The sequence below is a fragment of the Pelodiscus sinensis genome, chromosome 29 (assembly GCF_052426305.1).
Source record: "Pelodiscus sinensis isolate ZL-2025 chromosome 29, ASM5242630v1, whole genome shotgun sequence".
NCBI classification, from domain to species: Eukaryota; Metazoa; Chordata; order Testudines; family Trionychidae; genus Pelodiscus; species Pelodiscus sinensis.
The window spans coordinates 4,943,648-4,962,105 of record NC_143080.1 but is presented as its reverse complement, the minus strand read 5'-3'; the positions used below and the strand labels follow the sequence as shown (position 1 = coordinate 4,962,105).

The window sequence follows — 18,458 nt, the reverse complement described above, 5'->3', positions numbered from 1 at the left end:
GGGCTCTAGGAAAGCAAGAACTGGCCCTGCAGGAGCCTCCGTGGTTCCCTTTGCCTGCCTTGCTACCCCCTAGTGGTCCCGATCCCGGGGCACCCCCCACGACCTCCCGGCAGGCTCCCCACTCGCACGGCCCTCGACGCAACCCCTCGGACTGGGGGTTCTTTGGGGGTTTGCAGGCCCTGCACCCCACACAGGGAGCCCCCCGGGACCCCCCAGCCCCGCCCCGCAGCAGCCCACAGCTCCTGGCCTTGCTCAATCCGGCTGAGTCAGTCGCTGGCCCGGCCCAGCCCAGGCAGACACTGTGCAGACGCCCGTGTGTCACGGGGAGGGGGGTTCCTCTTAACCCTTCCCCGGCCGTGCCCAAACCGATCCCCCACCGCACACAGCCGCCCCCCCCCCCGGCCTGCCCTGGGCTCCCCCTGCCGGGATCCGCGGGTCTGTGCTCCCCCCTGCTGGACTCCCCTCCCCCATTGCCCCTGCCATCTCAGCTCTCCTGCTGTCGGGGGGCTCCCCGGGGCACCGCTGACCCTGGGGCACCGCTGTACCCGCACCTCGCGCCTCTCCACCAGCACGCACTCGCCCTGAGGGGCACTGCCCTTCCAGCGCCAGGCTCTTGGCAAAGCCGGGGGGGGGGGGTCTCGGCACCCCAGTGCAGCAGGGTCCGCGTGGGAGAGGCTCCGGCGGCCGGCGGGCAAGGCAGAGAGCAGAGGAAGCCGGGACAAGCACGTGCCACGAAGCCGGCGCCCCTGCGCTCTCCAGAGCCAGCCCCATGGCAGCGTGCACCCGCCCCGCTCACACACACGGCGCCATGGCAGCTGGGGGGCGCCGGGGGGCGGGTCAGGACTCCTGGGATCCAGCCCTGCCCTGCTCCCCGCCCACCCACAAAACCTTGCGCTGCCCCCTCTGGGCCAGCGAAGGCCACCGGCTGGAGGGCCGGGGCCAGACGTGCTCTGAGATTGGGGGTGCCCTCCCCCACCCCGTGAGGCCTGGACAGCGTCCCCCGGCAGGAACCAGCCCCTCAGAGCCACCAGGCAGGGCTGCTCCTTGCTCCAGGCCGGCTCTGGGCTGCGCCCCGCCCCAGGCAGCACCCACTGGCTGCCGTGTAACTACGGCCGGGAGAGGGGCTGCGGCGGGTTTGTTCCATAGGGGATCGGCCGCACTAACACTTCCAAGTATAGGCACTGGCAGGGAGCCAAGGACACAGGATCCGCGGCCTTCACGGGCCGGCTCCAGGCCCCCACCCCTCCGCCCGCCGGCTGAGACCCCCCCCAGCCGCACCAGGCCCCTCAGGCTGGCAGGCGGGGCTCAGAGGCGCCTGCACCCAGCGCTGTCTCCTGGGATGGGACAGGGCAGGGCCGGCAGCCCACTGCTCCACTTCGCCCTGAACTGCAACACCCCAGCTAGCTCCCACCCGCCCCCGGACAGCCGCAGCGCTGCCAAAGGAACCCAGGAGGCCTGGCTCCCAGGCTGGTGCTCAGATCCCTAGCCCCAGCCCCACCCGCTCCAGGGCAGGGGTCATACCTGGGGAGTACTCCCTGAGCCTCACTTTGCAGGCTGCTGCTGCTCCCCAGAGGTAGCTGCATTTTGGCAGCGCTGCAACTGCACAGGCTGGGCCAGGTAGGAACAACACAAGGGGTATGCAGAGAAACCCCCACAGCCAAACCTGTCTGGGGCCAGCCCCCGGGACCAGGGGCTGTAACTCTGCCCTCGCTCCCAACCTGCAGACAGGGAAACCGAGGCACACAGCGGGATGGTTCCACCAGCATGGAAGAGCTTCATGTGTGCTCACATGCTGCCTCCAGCACGGGCGGGCCCCGCCTGTCTCAGACGTGTTCTAGCCATGTCCCAGACATGCTGCCACGGGAGGCCGCCTGGCCTCGCTGCACAGGGCCCGAGTCAGGCCTGGGAACAGCCTGAGATTTACAGCACCAGCCATGGACTCTAGTCGCTGTTCAGTACCTGGGCCCGGCCCCCCCAGCCCCCACTGAGAGCCCACAGCCAGGGGCCACGTCGGACGGCTTAAGGTGGGGCCAAGGCCCGGAGACAGGAGCCCCCAGTTCCGGCAGGGTCAGCGGGCAACCCCAACACGAGGAGAGAAGGAATGGGGGTGGGGGAGAAAGCTCAGCAGCATTTCCCAGTGTTGCCTCCCCACACTGGCCTGCCCCCCAGCTCTCCCCAGCCAGACGCCCAGTTCCCCCCTACCCTGATACCCCCCCAGCCAGATATCCAGCTCCCCCACCCTGCCCCCACCCCTCCAGGCCAGATATACAGCTGCCGCCCCAGTCCCCACACAACCAGCTCCCGCCACCCAGCTCCCCCGTTGCCCCTGCACCCCGTCCAGTCCCCTGCTGCACCCCTCCTCCCCTCACCCGCCCCCCCACCCCAAGCCGCTGGAGGAGGGGTGCACCTGGTGGATCCGGTGGGATCCAGCAATGATAACAGGGGGCATGGAAAGTCCAGCCCAAAGAACAAGCCACCACGGCCACATAACCAGCTCTCAGCTCCAGCCGACGTTCCGTGCAACCCTCGCTCACCTGCCTCGGTTTCCCCACCCGAGAGCGCCACAGGCAAAAGGCCACAGGACCTGTGCCCACAGAGCCAGGCGAGCGATACCGCCAGCCGGGCCCCGCCCCACGGGCAAGGCAGGGACTTGGGTGCGAAAGGCTCTGCCCCCCTCCCGGTGCTACCCTGCCGGTGCCCGAGAGCCCAGGAGGCGGCTTAGGGGGAAAGCCGGCGCTGAGCCTGGCTAAGCCGGCGCTAACGAGGGCAGCTAATTAACAGCCTAGTAAGATCCTGTTGCCAGGGGCCGAGCAGCCTATGCCCCCCCCTGCACACATCCAAGAGGCTTCTGCTCCAGAGGGAAACTCCTCTGCCCATACAGCACCCTGCCTGCCAGGGCCCATCCGCCACGACTGGCACCCGGCCCAGGTGCTGCGCGGCTCCACCCCGCCAGCCCCCTCCCCCGGCCGCAGAGAAGCTGCCGTAGCTGGAAAAACCAGCTGGGATCTGGCTCGGGGCCCGGTGACTCCCACAGCCCACCCGGCGGCGAGCCGGCCTCCGTGCCCACCACGGGGCAGGAAGGGGGCGGCGCGAGGGGCAAGGGGGCTTCTCCAACCCCCTGGGACCCATCCACCCCCCCCACGGCCACTGACCCCTCTCACGCCACTGGGCCGTGGCCCAGCCACGCTGGCTGGGAGTCTCCTCTTTCCCCCCAAAAGCTCGGCTCGGCTCAGGCCCCCTGCCTCGGTCAGCTGCGCCTTCGTGGCTCCCGTGCCCCCAAGACGGGCAACTAGCCCCAGCACCCAGGCACCCCACCCTTCCACTGCCCAGACCCCATCCCTCCAGCAGGTGGGTTCCTGCCCCCCAGCCTGCTGGGCACCCCGCCCCTCAGCGGGACAGGCGCGCCCCGCCCCGTGCACACGGACCCTGCCGTGCCCACTGCCTAGCACAGGTCCCCGATGCACCTCCCCAGCCAACGACCCTGATGCGGCCCCGACACTCCCTCCCTGGCACCCGGACTCGGGGGACCCGCCAGGCCACTCGCCCATGGGGGGAGGGAACCGGCTCCCCTTAGACCGTAGGGGGCTGGTCCAAGGCCGGCTCCGGCGGAAGGGGCGAGGGCACCATGCCTGCCGTGGCCAGCCCAGGGGACAACGGGCCACGGACACTGGGCTCTTCCACGGGCAACGGCACCATGGCCCACGGCAGAGACTCAGCCGGCCAGGCCTGGAGGACCCCGCCAGCCCCAAGCCAGGTCCCGCTCACCCGGGGGGAGGAGCCCCCAGCTGGTCACCTGCGCAGAGCCAGACGCCCACCTCGGCCTAGGGCACCAGTGAACTGAACCGGCCGGGTCCCAGCCACCTGCCCGCCCTGCCAACCCCAGGCAAGGCAGGCGGGGGCTGCGGGATGGCATCAGGGCTGGGCAGCAGGGGCTGCAGGCCGGGACTGAGGGGGGCTGGTACAATGGGGGGGGGAGCCCAGGGCTGGGCAGCAGGGGCTGCAGGCCGGGACTGAGGGGGGCTGGTACAACTGGGGGGGGAGCCCAGGGCTGGGCTAGCAGGGGCTGCAGGCCGGGACTGAGGGGGGCTGGTACAACGCGGGGGGGGAGCCCAGGGCTGGGCAGCAGGGGCTGCAGGCCGGGACTGAGGGGGGCTGGTACAATGGGGGGGGGGGAGCCCAGGGCTGGGCAGCAGGGGCTGCAGACCGGGACTGAGGGGGGCTGGTACAACTGGGGGGGGAGCCCAGGGCTGGGCTAGCAGGGGCTGCAGGCCGGGACTGAGGGGGGCTGGTACAACGCGGGGGGGGAGCCCAGGGCTGGGCAGCAGGGGCTGCAGGCCGGGACTGAGGGGGGCTGGTACAATGGGGGGGGAGCCCGGGGCTGGGCTAGCAGGGGCTGCAGGCCGGGACTGAGGGGGGCTGGTACAACTGGGGGGGGAGCCCAGGGCTGGGCTAGCAGGGGCTGCAGGCCGGGACTGAGGGGAACCAGCAGAGCTGAGGGAAGGGGACAATCACACACCCAAAGCAGCAGCGTATCTCTTGTCCCCAGAGCTATTGGGTGAGGGGGGGACCCTGTTCCATGGGGGGCAGGTTTCTATTAGGATCTTATCCCCTGGAGGACCCCAGTGGGAGCCCCCCCCCAGGCGAGGGACCAGGCCCCAGAGGCGCCCGTCCCGTTTGTGCTTCCCAGACACTGATCAGAAACACTGAATTAGACCAAGTGTCCTCCCAGCCGGCGGCGCCAGGACCACGCTGCCACGGCCCCTGCCCCTCAGCTCTCCTGGGCCCTTCTGTGGCACCTTCGCACCCGCCGGCCAGCTTGGCCCAGGCAGAGTCCTGCCACTGACGGCAATGGCCCCCCAACACGCTGCCCCCCAACGGGAGCGGCTCTGCCAGCCAGTGCCACGGGGGCGGGGGCGGGGGCTCCTGTGCCCACGAGGAAAGGGCCGAAACCCGACACACTCATTTCCCGCCCAGCGCGGCGCCGTTCGCCCACCCGGAGCCTCCTCCCGACTCCCGGCCCGGCCCAGCAGGGGTTTTACTGCTGAGCTGGGCAAAACGAGGCGAGTTTTATGGGGCTGAAAAACAACTGGTGGGCAAAGTCCAGGGCCAGGCGGGGACCCCGGCGAGCCGGCGGCTGCAGGGGGAAGGCGGGGACGGGGCTGTCGCAGGGCGCCTGGCCCAAAGATGGGAGCCAGGGAGGGGGCGCCCGGGCCGGGGGTGGCAGATGGGACCAGGGCGATATCGGCCTGGACACCAAGCGGGTGGGATGTTTCCACCACAATCAGTTCTGCAGATGCTAGCGGCTCGGGGGCGGGGGCAGGCTGTGGGCCAGGACCGAGGGGGGCCTGGGGTAGGGGACAGGCTTGGCCCCAAGGAGCGGTCCGGCTGCAGAAGTGGTGAGGTGCCAGGCGCACAGACACAGTGGGCAGGCGGGACGCCGCGCCTGGAGCAGCTGGGGCAAACGGAGCTTGGGGGGTAGGGCTGGGCAGAGACTGTGGGGGGGAAGGGGCTGGGTCAAGGGGGTGGATTTGGGCTAGGGGCCCGACGCCCACCCCCCCAGGCTGCCCATGGGCAAGGAGGGTGCCAGCCATCACGCCAGGGATCTGCCAAGCCCAGGTGCCAGGCTAAGACGCCGCGGAGCCTGTTACGCCCTGGAGGAAATGCTGGGGCTGGGTCGAGAAGGCGGCAGCCCGGCCCTGGTCCCCAAAACGGCCCCCCCGGCCTTTGCACAGCAGAGAGGAGACCCAGCCAAATGGGCCCTCCCAGGCCTGGGGATCGAGGGGGTGACTGTAATGGCCCCCCTGGGGGGGACTCGCCTCGGGGGGGGGTCTCCATGGGCTGACATCGCCGAGTGTGCAGGCTGCAATGAGGTAGAAGGGGGTGGCACGGATTGGGTAAGGCCTGGCACGGAGCCCTGCGAGTGGGCCAGGCCCCCAAAGGGGCACAGGGCGGTGCCGGGGCTGCCTGAAAGTCCCCCCCAGGCTAGAGCTGGTTGAATTGGGGGTGCCTGGGCCAAGGCCTGGCGAGAGCTCGCAGCTGGCAGGACCTTTGGAAGTGGATTAACCAGCCTCACCAACAGTTGGCGGGGTGGGGCAGGCGGGGCAGGCGGGGCGGCGGAGTCAGGGAGTGTGGGCATGGGCGTGTCACTGAGAGCACGGAAACACGTGTGTGTGCACGAGCGTGTGCGGGGGTGCAGCTGCATCATGTCCACGTGAGAGTGGATTAAAAGGCACCGACAGACCAGTACACACACACGGCAGCCGACGTGCGTGCCTGAGAACGCACACGTTTGTACACAGGGGAGAGTACACGTGTGGGAACGTCAGCCAGCAGGTCTGTGACCCAGTGTCATCTACCCTCCCCGAATTTAACTGTGCACACCACCGGCGTGTGCACGCACCACCTCTGGCTGGGCGGTGCACCAGGATGTCCGTGTGCACGCGCTACCTCTGGCTGGGCAAGCACACCAGGGTGTGCATGTGCACGTGCTACCTCTGGCTCGGTGGGTGCACAAGGGCATGCGTGTGCACGTGCTACCTCTGGCTGGGTGGGTGCACAAGGGCATGCGTGTGCACGTGCTACCTCTGGCTGGGTGGGTGCACAAGGGCATGCGTGTGCACGTGCTACCTCTGGCTAGGTGGGTGCACAAGGGCATGCGTGTGCACGTGCCACCATGGGCTGGGGCAGGTGCACCAGGGCTTGTGTGCGCACGTGCCACCTCTGGCTGGGTAGGCGCACCAGGGAGTCCATGTACCCATGACACCTCTGGCTGGGCGGGCGCACCAGGGTGTGCATGTGCACGTGCCACCTCTGGCTGAGTGGGTACACCAGGGCATGCACGTGCACACGCCATCTCTAACAGGGTGGGCCACCTCGGGCTGGGCGGGCGCACCGGGGCACGCGCGTGCACGCGCCTTCTCTGGCTGGGCGTGCATGTCCGTGCACACACCAATGGGTGGCTGGGACGGGCAGCATGACTAAATACAGCTGGAATCCCAAGCATTTGGTGGCAGCAGCTGGCCTGCTTGGAGCAGCCCGGGTTTGGAAGGAGGATGCCATGCGGATGACATAAGAGAGACATGGGACCCTGCCTACCCCCATGGCAGGGAGAAGACGCCCGCAGCCACCCCCCCGCCAGGCCAGGGTGACAAGGGCTCTGACCGCGAGGAGTTTAAGCCAGAGCACGGGGCCTCCGGTTCTGCTCCACGGGAGGGGACACCCCCTCCCCGCACAACCGGCCGGGATCTACCTGGCAACCGAACAAGCGATTGTGAAATCCCACCCGTTGCCAACGCGCCCCAGTGAAAAGCACCAATGGACCCGCCCCGCCGGCTCGCCCTGGCTTGGCAAGAATATCCCGGGCTGCGGAACGCCGGCCAACACTGGGAGGTCGGGGCGGTTCCGGAGGGGGGATGTCTTCGTTTGGGGGTATTTACTGCCGAGAAAAAAACGAACAACTGAGGACCCTGAAAACCTGCCAGCAGGGCCCAGCGGCAACTTGGGAAGTCAAGATTTAAGCCTGGATGAAAATCACGCACACGCCGGCACCCAGCTCGTCTCCTTTCTTCCAGCTTGCGAGATTCTGCCTGACCAGCCAGTCTCCCACACCCAGAAAAACAGGAAAATTAACTTTTTGAGAAAACTCTTCCCCGCTGTCCTGGGACTTTGATTTCAAGACAGTTATAAACAGCTCATTGTTGGGCGTGTGGAGTCAGAGGGAGCTGGGCGGATCGACTTGACTGAGAATCAAGTGTTGGGGGCGGGGCGGGGTTACAACCAATCCCCGACCATTAGAAGATTTAATATTTTATGCTTTGTAAGTTGCCTTTCGGTTTCCCCAGCAGCCCCACGCTGAACATGGGCAACCTCCCACCAACATTCCCGCTAATCCTTGCCAGCCACCCGTGGCTCTTCTCCACCCCCTGTGTGGAATAAATTATGATGTGTGCACCCAGGCATGTTTGAATGTGCACCACAAGGAAAAAACACAGCCCGAGCTGTGGGGGCTCTGCTAATCAGCTGGGCGAAATTAGAACCTCTCTTGAGCGGCCACCCATGCGCCCGGCTTACGGAACGCTGCCTGCCGCCAAGATGCGGCCACCTCTGGGAGAAGCGGCAGCACACGGTACGCAGTACGCACTCTGGCTCACAGTGCAGGACTCCTGAGTTCTATCCTCAGCCTCGAGCGGGGAGTGAGGTCTAGTGGGTAGAGGAAGGAACCTGGGAGCCGGGTCTCCTATGTGCTAGGCCTCGCTCAGCCCATTACTTGCTGTGTCATCGGCCTCCCACGGCTGCCTCAGTTTCCCCACCTCCCACGGTTGTTGCAAAGTTTTGCTGAGCTCAGGGAGGAAATGCCAGGGGCTGTTACTGGCAGGAGGGGAAGCTCGTCCCAAGGGGGCTGGGGCAAACGCCGGCTTTACGAGAAACACCAGAGGACGCCGGATGCCCGCATGGGTGGCCACAGGCCAGCGGCTTTCGTGGTCTGACCCACGGGCGGGGGGGAGGTGCAAAAAACCCTCCTGTTTCACAACTCCAGCCAGAGAGCGCTGCGGAGCCCAGTCTTGAGCCAGGCCTCCCCACCCCCAGCCGGATGGCCAGCCCCTCTCCCACAAGGGAGGGCCGGTGGGGCAGGGCGCGGGGCTCAACCCCCCAGGCTGTTCCCAAGAGACAGACGCTCACACCCTGGGCTTGCGAGGGCTGGGGCCGAGAACCTACGTCAGCACCCAGGGAACAAGCCCAGCGAGAGCCCTGAGCGACACGCCCGCCCTGCGGCCCCACACACAGGGGGCGGGGGTGGGGATTATGGCGGAGAAGGAGGGGCCGGTGGCCCCCAGGGAACACAGCTCCTACAGCTGGCTCCAGAGCTGGGATGTTAAATATCACTTGATCGAACAGTTGAGTAACCGCAGGAATTCTTTCATCCACGGTGATATTGGGGCTGAGACTCACAGTGCCCAGCCAAGATCTCCCTGGGTTCCGAGACACGACCTCCACTGATTGGCTGGGGACACGAGTCTGAACCCTGGGGGAACCAATCAGCCCCAGGGATCAATGTTCCCCCCAGGAATGTGTGGGATAAATTTTGTTCGGTGCACCAAGGCACATGTAGCTGTGCACCACAGAGAGACACACCTGCTGCCAGCTGGGGGCACTCAGCTAATCAGTAGGATAGCCCCTGACTCCCGCCCAAGCGCTCAGCGTACAGGGAACACTGCCTGGGATTCCCTAGGGGATCCTCCCCTCAGGTCTCCCTGCCCCACATGACTGAGCCGCTGGGGCTCAGCAGCCAGCGTTGCTCCCAGCCGCCCGCCCAACCCACCTGCCCTCCTTGCTCAGGCCTTGCCGCTGCAGCGGGGGAGGAGGAGACTGGCACAGAAAGGGTTAAACCACCGTGCCAAGCACCGGCCCTGCGTAAGGGGAGGCCCAGAACAGGGACGGCAGGTGGGTACGGTGCCCGGGGGAGCGGGCAGTTCTGGGCAGCAGGAAGGCAACTTCGCGGCCCCAGACTGGGAGTTCCTGCCACCTGCTTCCGATTGCGGTTCGCCCGGGGAATCCCCGGCTCCCACTGGCCCCCTGCCATCTCCGCCCAGCAGTCACCCGCCCCTTGGGGGGGGGAGGCTCCTGGCACACGGGGGCCACCGCCCGCTTGGCCCCGGGACCCTGCTCGGCTCCCCGCTGGACCCGCAGCCCCGCAAAGCTGATCGGGGCCTTGCGGCGGGGTCTGCTCACGCCTGCCACGCGAGCGATCAGCCCCCCCAGCTCACGTGTAACGAGCACCCCAGGGCTCAGCTCTCCCGGCCCCCGTCACAGCCAGCGCCTTGCACTGAGGGCATGGGACCCTTTAGCAGAGCAGGTGGACTGGGTGGGGGGCATTCAGAACTCCTGAGTCCATCCCCAGCTCTCCCACCCCCCTGCTGAGGGACCCTGGGCAAGTCACACAAACTGCTACCTTGTATCTTCAAATAGCGTCTGACCTCGGCGTGCCTCAGTTTCCCTCACCATGGCGTGCCTCAGTTTCCCCATCTGTAAAACACGGCCAGCGACTGGCCCTGCACCCCAGAGCGCACAGCGGTGCCCGGAGGACGGCTGGTGTCAAGGGCAGGTGCCCGACAGCCCTCTCGCTGAGCCCACCCGCGTGGCACCTGGGCGGCCCCACCCCCAGCAGGACGCCCCTCAGGGTGTGTCTGTGGCTCAGGTGGGCTGGGAGCCGCGGTTTCCAGCCGGCTCCCTGCAGCAGCGAGGCTCAGGGGCAGTCAGGTCAGGTTCCAGGGCAGTCAGGTCAGGTTCCAGGGTTCAGGTCCGCCCTGCAGCCCGAGGAGCCGTGAGCCAGAGCCAGTGGCTCCGGCTGTAGGGTCCGATCCCCCCGCTGTGCCGAGCCAGGAGCCTTATTGGAGCCTGCGTTCCCATCACGGTTTGCTGTAGCGCTCGCACGCTCTCCTGCCCCGTCGCACGCTTCGGCCCGCCGGCCTGCCCTCCGACTCCCTTCGGGGAGGGCCCCCGTGGGGCCGGGCTGGCGACCTCGCACACTCGGCTGGAAGCGGCAGAGCACGGGTGGAGCCAGGCAGCACGGGGTGTCTGCCGACGTGCCAGCCGCACGCTGCTCCGTGCCCGGGGGGAGGGCGGCCGATTCAACAGCTTCTCAGCCCTGCTCCTTCCCGGAGCACGGAAAGTCTCCGCGGAGGCTGCGCAGCGACGGGGCCTTCGCGGGGCCCCAGCCTGGCTGGTCCTGCCCCAGCTGGGCTCATAAACACTCCCCGCAGCAGAGACCAGCCCCCATCCCCAGCGCTTGGGAACCCAGGGCTCCGGACGATGCTCTGCGGCTCCGGCCCCTAGGCAGGGCTCCCTCTCCTCCCGCCCTGCTCGGCCAGAGCGAAGCTCCTCGCCCCGCTGGCCCGGCTCCCGCAGAGCCCAGCCCTGGGCTGCCTCCACTTTCCCTCCGGGGCCCCAGTCCTGAGTTCCCGTCCCCCTTGCAGCCAGGAGCCAGCTGGGCCAGGGAAATGCCCCGGAAAATTCCCCGTGGCGGGGCCAAGGGCCTGTCCCACTCCACCTCCCGGCTGCTCGGGGCTGCAGGCGATTAGGGTGATCAGGGGTCTGGGTTTCAGCCGGGTGCTGGGCTCCTGGCAGCGCCGAGGAAAACCACTGGCGGAGCCAGGCCCCCCCCGTCTCTTATGCATGGGGCAGCCCCCACGCTGCCCCCCACCCCTCCCAGTGGCCAGGAGCCACGTCTGCCACCTGCGAGCGGGCGGGGCAGCATGAAGAGCCTCCTGGCAGTGCAAGAGCCGGAGGGGGGATGTGCCGCTGCTTCCTGGGAGGTAAGCGCCCCCCCCACCCCCGGAGCCTGCACCTGAGCCCCTCTCAGCCTCCTGCAAATCCCTCGCTGCCAGCCTGGAGCTGCCCCCTATAATCCAAACCCCTCATCCCCGGCTCCGCCTCCAGCCTGCAGCCCCCGCCGCACGCTGAACCCGCCCACAACCAGTGCAGGGGAAACGCGCACGCAAAGGGGGGGGGCCGCGGAGTGAGTGGGGGCGGAGCCACAGTGGGTGGAGGCGGGGCACGGGTGTTCAGTTTTGCTTGGGTAGAGAGCTGGCAACCCCAGTGGAGACCCACACTCCAAGGGCTCCTCCCAGCTGCTGGGTCTAACGCCGACGCGGGGGGGTGGCAGGGCCCTTCCTCCGCTTGCATGCGAGCACGTAGGAGTCCCCTGGCTCAGCGATGACACCCCCAGTTCTCCCCACCAAAGCACGATCCCTAAGCTCAGGCTGCCCCGGCTCCCCACGGCGCCAGAGGCGGGGATGTGAAATGTCGGGTTACTGAACAGTCGAGTCACCTCATGAATTCTTATCGGTTACTCCATGAGTCGACAGTCCCTGGGGGCGGGGCTGGCAGCCAGTGCGCCCCACTCCCTGCTGCTGCCGCTGTGTCAGAGGCAGCAGCGCGGGGGGCCAGGTGGGAGCTGGAACTGAGCCCGGCTGCCTGGCTCCTAATACACTTCAAATGCAGAGCTGCAGCGGGGGCAGGTGCTGGACCCGGCGTGAGCCAGGATGGAGCCAGGCTTCTGGCCAGCCTGCTAAAAAAGGTACTGTACTGGCAACGGGGGTAGACGTCTCCAGCATTAATCGATAAGCGTTTGCTTATCGGTTAATTGGTTAATCGACTGTACGGCACAGGGGACTCAAACCCCGCCCTGCCCGTCTCAGCCGTCCCTTGCCTGCTTCCCTGCAGCTTGCGTGTGAACGCACATGCCTACTCAGCCAGGCACGTGTGCACGATGGAACACGCATGCACCCGTGCACTCCTTCCACCCAGGCCGGGTCAGCCTATGCATGCCTGGGTGCAGGCCTGGATGCGCCTGCGCACACGGGGGGCAGCCCAGCTCTCCTGGGGTGCTGTGCCCCTGCCCAGGTGGGGCTGGATTTGTTGTGATTTACTCCTGCACACGCGGGACGGTACGCGCCGGCTGGCGCCCTTCCAGAAGCTGCATGACGGTGCACGGATCCACACGCGCGTGCACATGTGCGAGTCCACGTGGGATACGCGCCTGTGGACGGATCCGTGTGTGCACAAATCCGTGTGCAGTCCACGCCTCCGTTTGCCCGGCGTTTGTCTACTCACAGGGAGGTCTGCCAAGGGGAGGATGGATACTTGAAAGAAACCGCCTGTGCTGGGCGCGTTCCCCACCCTGAGAAACACCCTGGGGCCCACCAGAAAACCTGAAACAACTCAAGGAGCTGGGGGGGGGGGTCCTGCAAACCGGTTCCACCAGGTGCTGGTGCGGGCGTGTGCCTGCCCTCTACTGCACAGCGGGGAGGAAATGAAATTCTTGCAGCCCCCTCCCCCGCAGCTCGCCCCATCCTGGGACAGGCTGGGGGGCCCTGAGACACACAACCCCCCCCCACGCCCATGCCCCACTCCCAGCCCGGGACCCACCCCCAGCCCAGGTGCCATCTCCTCCGCGTGCCCGGAAACGGTTTTCGGGAGCTCGGCTCTCCCGATTCACAGCCAGCTCCTGCCATCGGCCTCGCCCCGCGCAGGCAAGCCAAGGCCACGGGGCGGGAGGGGGAAGGAAGCGCGCGCAGGCCACGCAGAGGGCAGCCCCGAGGGCTGGGCAGCCAAAGGTCACGCTGGGCGAGCCGGAAAAGCTGGCACAGGGTTTGCCCCAAAGCCGCTGTTGTGGCGAGGTGCCGGATCGCCAGCCACGCAGGCTGCGGACTCCCTGGGCGGCCCAAGGAGCAGACGGGGGCGGGCACGTTTGGTGCTGGGTGGCCATGAGCCAGGCGGAGCCAGTGCCCGGCAGGCAGAGCGCTCAGCGGCATGCCCTGGTGCAAGCACACACCCCCCTCGTGCCACCCACGTGCTCACGCAAACCCAGGGAGCACACGCACGGGGGCACCTCCCCCGCGGCACAGGGCCTCTTGGATCCAGGTGCCCACCTGTCAAACGGAGAGAGCCCCTGTTTTCGGCAGGGCAACGCCTGTCAGCCAGTGTCCACGCAGGACTCGGCTTGACGGGGCCCGGATCTCAGTCCCGGCATCCGTACAGCCCCTGGCATGACGGGACCCCAATCTCAGCCCGTGTCAGTGTGGCCCCTGGCTCAATGGGGCCCTGATCTAGTCCCTGCGTCCCCGCAGCCCCTGGCTCCAATCGCGGCCCCTGCGTCCACACAGCACCCAAAACGACGGGGTCCCAATTTCAGCCCCTGCGTCTGCATGGCCTCCAGTTTGACGGGCACAATCTGGCCCCTGTGGCCATGTGGCCCCTGGCATGACAGGGCCACAATCTCGGCCCCTCTGTCCGCGCGGCCCCCAAAAAGACAGGGCCCCAATCTCGGCCCCTGCATCTGCAGAGCCCCCAGGACAACGGGGCCCCAAACTTAGCCCCTGCATCCACATGGCCCCTGGCGTGACAGGGCCCTAATCTCGGCTTCTGACTCCGCGCACGACAGGGCCCCCATCTTGGCCCTTGTGTCCTCGCGGCCCCTGGCTTTATGGGGCCCCTTATATTGCCCCTGCCTCCGTGTGGCCCCTGGCTTGACGAGGCCCCAATTTCACTCCCTGTGTCTGTGTCCCCCTTGGCTCAACGGAGGCCTGATCTTGGTCCCTGCGTCCACGCGGCCCCCAGCACAACGAGGCCACAATCTCGGACCCTGCATTCGTGCGGCCCCTGGCTCAACAGGCCCCCCATTTCACCCCCGTGTCCACGCGGCCCCCCGCACGACAGACCCGTGCTCACCGCTGGGGCCTTTCGCTCACTACCACGTTCTAAACAACGCCGCCGACTTTTCCAGCAGCAGGCACCCTGCGTCTTCTACCAATAACCATGGAACACGCCAGACCTCCCCCCTCTTCGGAGCCCCCTCCCCCCATCGCCAGAGGTGGCCTCCAGCTGACAGGACAGTCCGCTCGGTTTCCTGAGAGATCCAGCCTAGCCATTAATTGTGTATGTGGCAACGGGACACAATGACAAGGGGAAGGCGAGGAAAGCTGGGGAGGGACCAAGGCGGGTGGGGGAGGCCCCGGCAGGGTGGGGACAGCTGCACAGGGGGTGCTCTGCGGGCTCCAGAGGCCAGACCCTGCCCCGGCCACGCACACGCCTTGCAGCCCCCCCAGTCCCATGACTCCCTCGCTGCCCCTGCTAGCCCCTCTGGGCTACCTGGCGCGTTCCGTGGGCTAGCACCGGCCAGTCCTCCTGGGCATGGGACGGGGGAAGCAGGGCCAGGCCCAGCTTAGCCCTCTTACCCTGGGCTGACCCACCCGGATGCAGGGCGGACCGCCTGGGGTCCCCCCCCCAGCAGCCCTCTTCCCGCCACAGCCCCATCCCTGCCAGTAATGAAACGTGGCCTGCCAAGGGCGGAGAGGTGCCGGGGACGAGTCCCCCAGAGCGCACTAGCCAGCGCTGTCACCCTGCTTTGCGCAGCCTTGGCGGCCGACAGCAGGGCTGTCGCTGCTGCGCCCGCGCCGCCGGTCTAGAGCCTCCCTCGGCCGGGGAGGGGAACCCCGCTGCACGGTCCTGGCAGCCCAAGTGGTACGCCCCGCTCCCCCTGCTGATCCACAGCCACAAGTGGGGGGCAGCGGCGGCGGGGGGGGGGGGAGCACGGCTGGCTGCTCCTCCCTGCCACCAAGGAGGAACGTTGAAAGTTCAAACCGTCTGGCTGCGCCGGAAAAGGGCCGTGCCAGCGTAACGGAAACCCACGCAGCCCCCCTAGAGCCCCCCCGACTTGTGATCAGCCAGCCACATGCCAAATGGCCCTGGTTTTTAAGAAAATATTTACCCATATTTCTCCTCCCCGCTCTGCTCCCCCTCCCCAAAACACCCCCCCTTGCTCCAGCAGCCCCCCAACCCCCCCCCCCCCAAAATCCACAGATTGCAGGCAGGTCCTGGCCCTCCTGCACCCCCACCCCCTGTAAAAGCAAAAATACCAACTGCCGGGAGGTATGAAGCTGGGGGGATTGCAAGGCAGAAACGCAGGAAGAGAGGGGGGTGCCCCCCCCTACCGGATGAGCCCCCCCCAATAGCCCCTGGGCTGCACAGAGCCCCCTCCCGGGTGCATCGCCACAGCTGCAGGCGAGACCCGCGGCGCTGGGCGGGCTGGTGTCGGTGCAGCCGGGGGACCCAGCGCCCGGGTCCCGCGTGCCAAAGGCCGGGCTGGCACGGAGCTGGGCGCGCTCTGCGCGCAGTAAACAAACGCGGGTTTTAAAGGGCTGGCGCTGTCGGGCAGTGCGGGAGCCGGTCGGTCGGTCTGCGCCCCTCCCGCTAGGCCGGAGCGCTCTCCATTTGCTGGAGAGGGAAATATAGGTTAATGCCAGCACTGGGGGGGGGGGATTAGCTGGGTGTCAGGAAGGAGCTGGAGCGATCGAGGGATCCCGGCTCGGAAGGGGGGGGGGGGGCTAGTACGAAGCACAACACGGTGCAAAATATAAAACCCAAGTGGGTGCGTGGGGGGGAGGGAATCACCCCCCCCCCCCGGCCCGGCTATGACACTGACAGGCCCCGGGGCAGCAGGGGGAGGGGGCAAAGGAGCACCCAGGAAACCGGACAGCGCACGGGGGCAGGCTGGCTTGGGCGGGGGCGCCCCCTTCCCCCCCGAGCAGGGCAGAGGAACCCAGCTGGGAAAGGCGGGGGGGGGGGTCCGCTAGTGACGCTGCAGTTTAATGCCTCCCCCAGCACCGACCAATGCACGGGTCCCTCCAGGCGCGCCCCCCCCCCCAGCCCCCTACCTCGGCGGGGCTGCTCCTCGCCTGCCCCCCGGCGCTGTGCCCCGCGCTCCCGGCAGGACTCGGCTGCAGGGCCCGGGCCGCTGGCTGCGCGCGGGGCCGGCTCTGTAAATCCGGGGCTGGGAGCTCGGCTCTGGCTGCGTGTCCCCGGGAGCTGGCTGCGGAGCGCGGCGCGGCCAGGCTCCGCCCCGCCCCGCCGGCTCCAGTCCTGCCGCGGCCCCAGCCCCCTTCGCCGGCGAGAGACCGCTCCCTGCCGGCAGCCCGGCTCGCTGCGCCCGCCCCGCCCGTTCCCCGCGCCGCCCCTGCGCCCCGCACCCCTGCACCCCGCTCCCCCTGCACCGTGCTCCCATGCAACTCTCTGGCTCTGCTCCGCCCTTGCACCCCGCACTCCTGCACCCCGCTCCCCCTGCACCGTGCTCCCATGCAACTCTCTGGCTCTGCGCCGCCCTTGCACCCCGCACCCTGCGCCCCTGCACCCCGGTCCCCCTGCGACTCTCTGGCTCTGCTCCGCCCTTGCACCCCGCACCCCCGCACCCCGCTCCCTCTGCACCGTGCTCCCATGCAACTCTCTGGCTCTGCGCCGCCCTTGCACCCCGCACCCTGTGCCCCTGCACCCCGGTCCCCCTGCGACTCTCTGGCTCTGTTCCGCCCTTGCACCCCGCACCCCTGCACCCCGCACCTCTGCACCTCTCTGGCTCTGCTCCGCCCTTGCACCCCGCACCCCTGCACCCCGCACCTCTGCACCTCTCTGGCTCTGCTCCGCCCTTGCACCCCGCACCCCTGCACCCCGCACCTCTGCACCTCTCTGGCTCTGCTCCGCCCTTGCACCCCGCACCCCTGCACCCCGCACCTCTGCACCTCTCTGGCTCTGCTCCGCCCTTACACCCCGCACCCCTGCACCTCTCTGGCTCTGCTCTGCCCTTGCACCCCGCACCCTGTGTCCCTGCACCCGGTCCCCCTGCGACTCTCTGGCTCTGTGCCGCCCCTGCATCCCGGTCCCCCTCCACCCTGCTCCCCACGACTCTCTGGCTCTGCGCCACCCTGCGCCCTGCACCCCGGTCCCCTTGCTCCCCCTGTTTCCTGCGACTCTGGCTCTGTGCCACCCCTGCACCCTGCTCCCCCCGATACCTGTGCCGCTCTGGCTCTGAGCCCCCTCTGCAGACCCTTTTCCCTGCACCCCTCTGGGTCTGTGCCCCCCATTCCGCGCACAGCCCCTGGACCCCGATCCCACTGCGCCTCCCGTTCCCCACGTCCCATTCTCCATGCCTTCCCAGCACCCCGCTCCTCCCACTCCCTGCGCCTCCAGTTCCCCACGCCACCTCTGTACCCCCCCCCACTGTTCTCCGCACCCCTCTGGCTCTATGCACCCCTGCACCCCAGTCCCCCTGCTTCCTCCGGTCCCCATTCCTTGCGCCCGCCCAGTGCACCCCTCTGATTCTGCACAGCCCCTGTGCCCCTCCTTTTCCATGCCACCTGGCCCCTGTGCCTTCCATCCCATTCCTCTAGGCAGCCCCCATTCCCTGCTCCCCAGGCCCGGCCCCTGCTCCCCCATTTCCCAAAACCCCCGTTCCTTGCTCCCCCACCCAATTTCCCTGGCACTCCCCATTCCCAACATCCCCTGTTCCATGCTCCCCAGGCCTAGCCCCTGTGCCCAGCCCCATCCCTCTGCTGTGCCCCCCCCGTTCTCTCTCCCCAGGCCTGGTCCCTGTGTCCCCCCATTACCTGCTTCCTGGTCCCTCACCCCAACCTCATTCCCTTGCTGTGCCCCCAACCCTCTCCCCTTCTGTACCCCCATTCCTTTGCACCCTTCCCCCCCCGCGCCCACCATTTCCAGCACCGCCCACTCTGACCTTCCTCCAACCACCCTGCCCCTTCCCCATCCTCCCATCTTCCAGAGCACAAACAACCCCACGAGTTTCCCACTTTAACCCCTGTGGCCCAGCAGCGTAGCCTAAATATAGGACTGGGAAACAAGACACCTTGGCTATGTCTACACTGGCGCGATCTTGCGCCAGAGCTATGCAAATGAGGCTAAACGTGGAATATTGGCGCGCCTCATTTGCATATCTAATGAGCCGCCATTTTTGCGGAAGAGGCTCTTGCGCAAGCTGTCTACACGGCCCCTTCTTGCGCAAGAAAAACCCTCTTGCGCAATGCCGCTACGCTGATTATTTTCAGGCCTAACGGCGTTGCGCAAGAGGGTTTTTCTTGCGCAAGAAAGGGCAGTGTAGACAGCTCCTGGCGCAA

The 18,458-nt window shown here is 67.7% G+C and overlaps 1 protein-coding gene across 2 annotated transcripts in view; it reads right to left on the bottom strand.

Moving 5' to 3' along the window:
- THRA (thyroid hormone receptor alpha) overlaps window positions 1–16,412 on the bottom strand; it is a 49,533-nt gene extending 33,121 nt beyond the window's left edge. Inside the window, exon 1 of one of the 2 annotated variants that reach the window (XM_075911471.2) lies at window positions 16,215–16,412. The gene's annotated coding sequence lies outside the window, so the exon portion shown is untranslated. The remainder of the gene's footprint in view (window positions 1–16,214) is intronic. The other variant, XM_075911472.2, reaches the window with a different exon arrangement.
- Window positions 16,413–18,458: the final 2,046 nt, after the last annotated feature.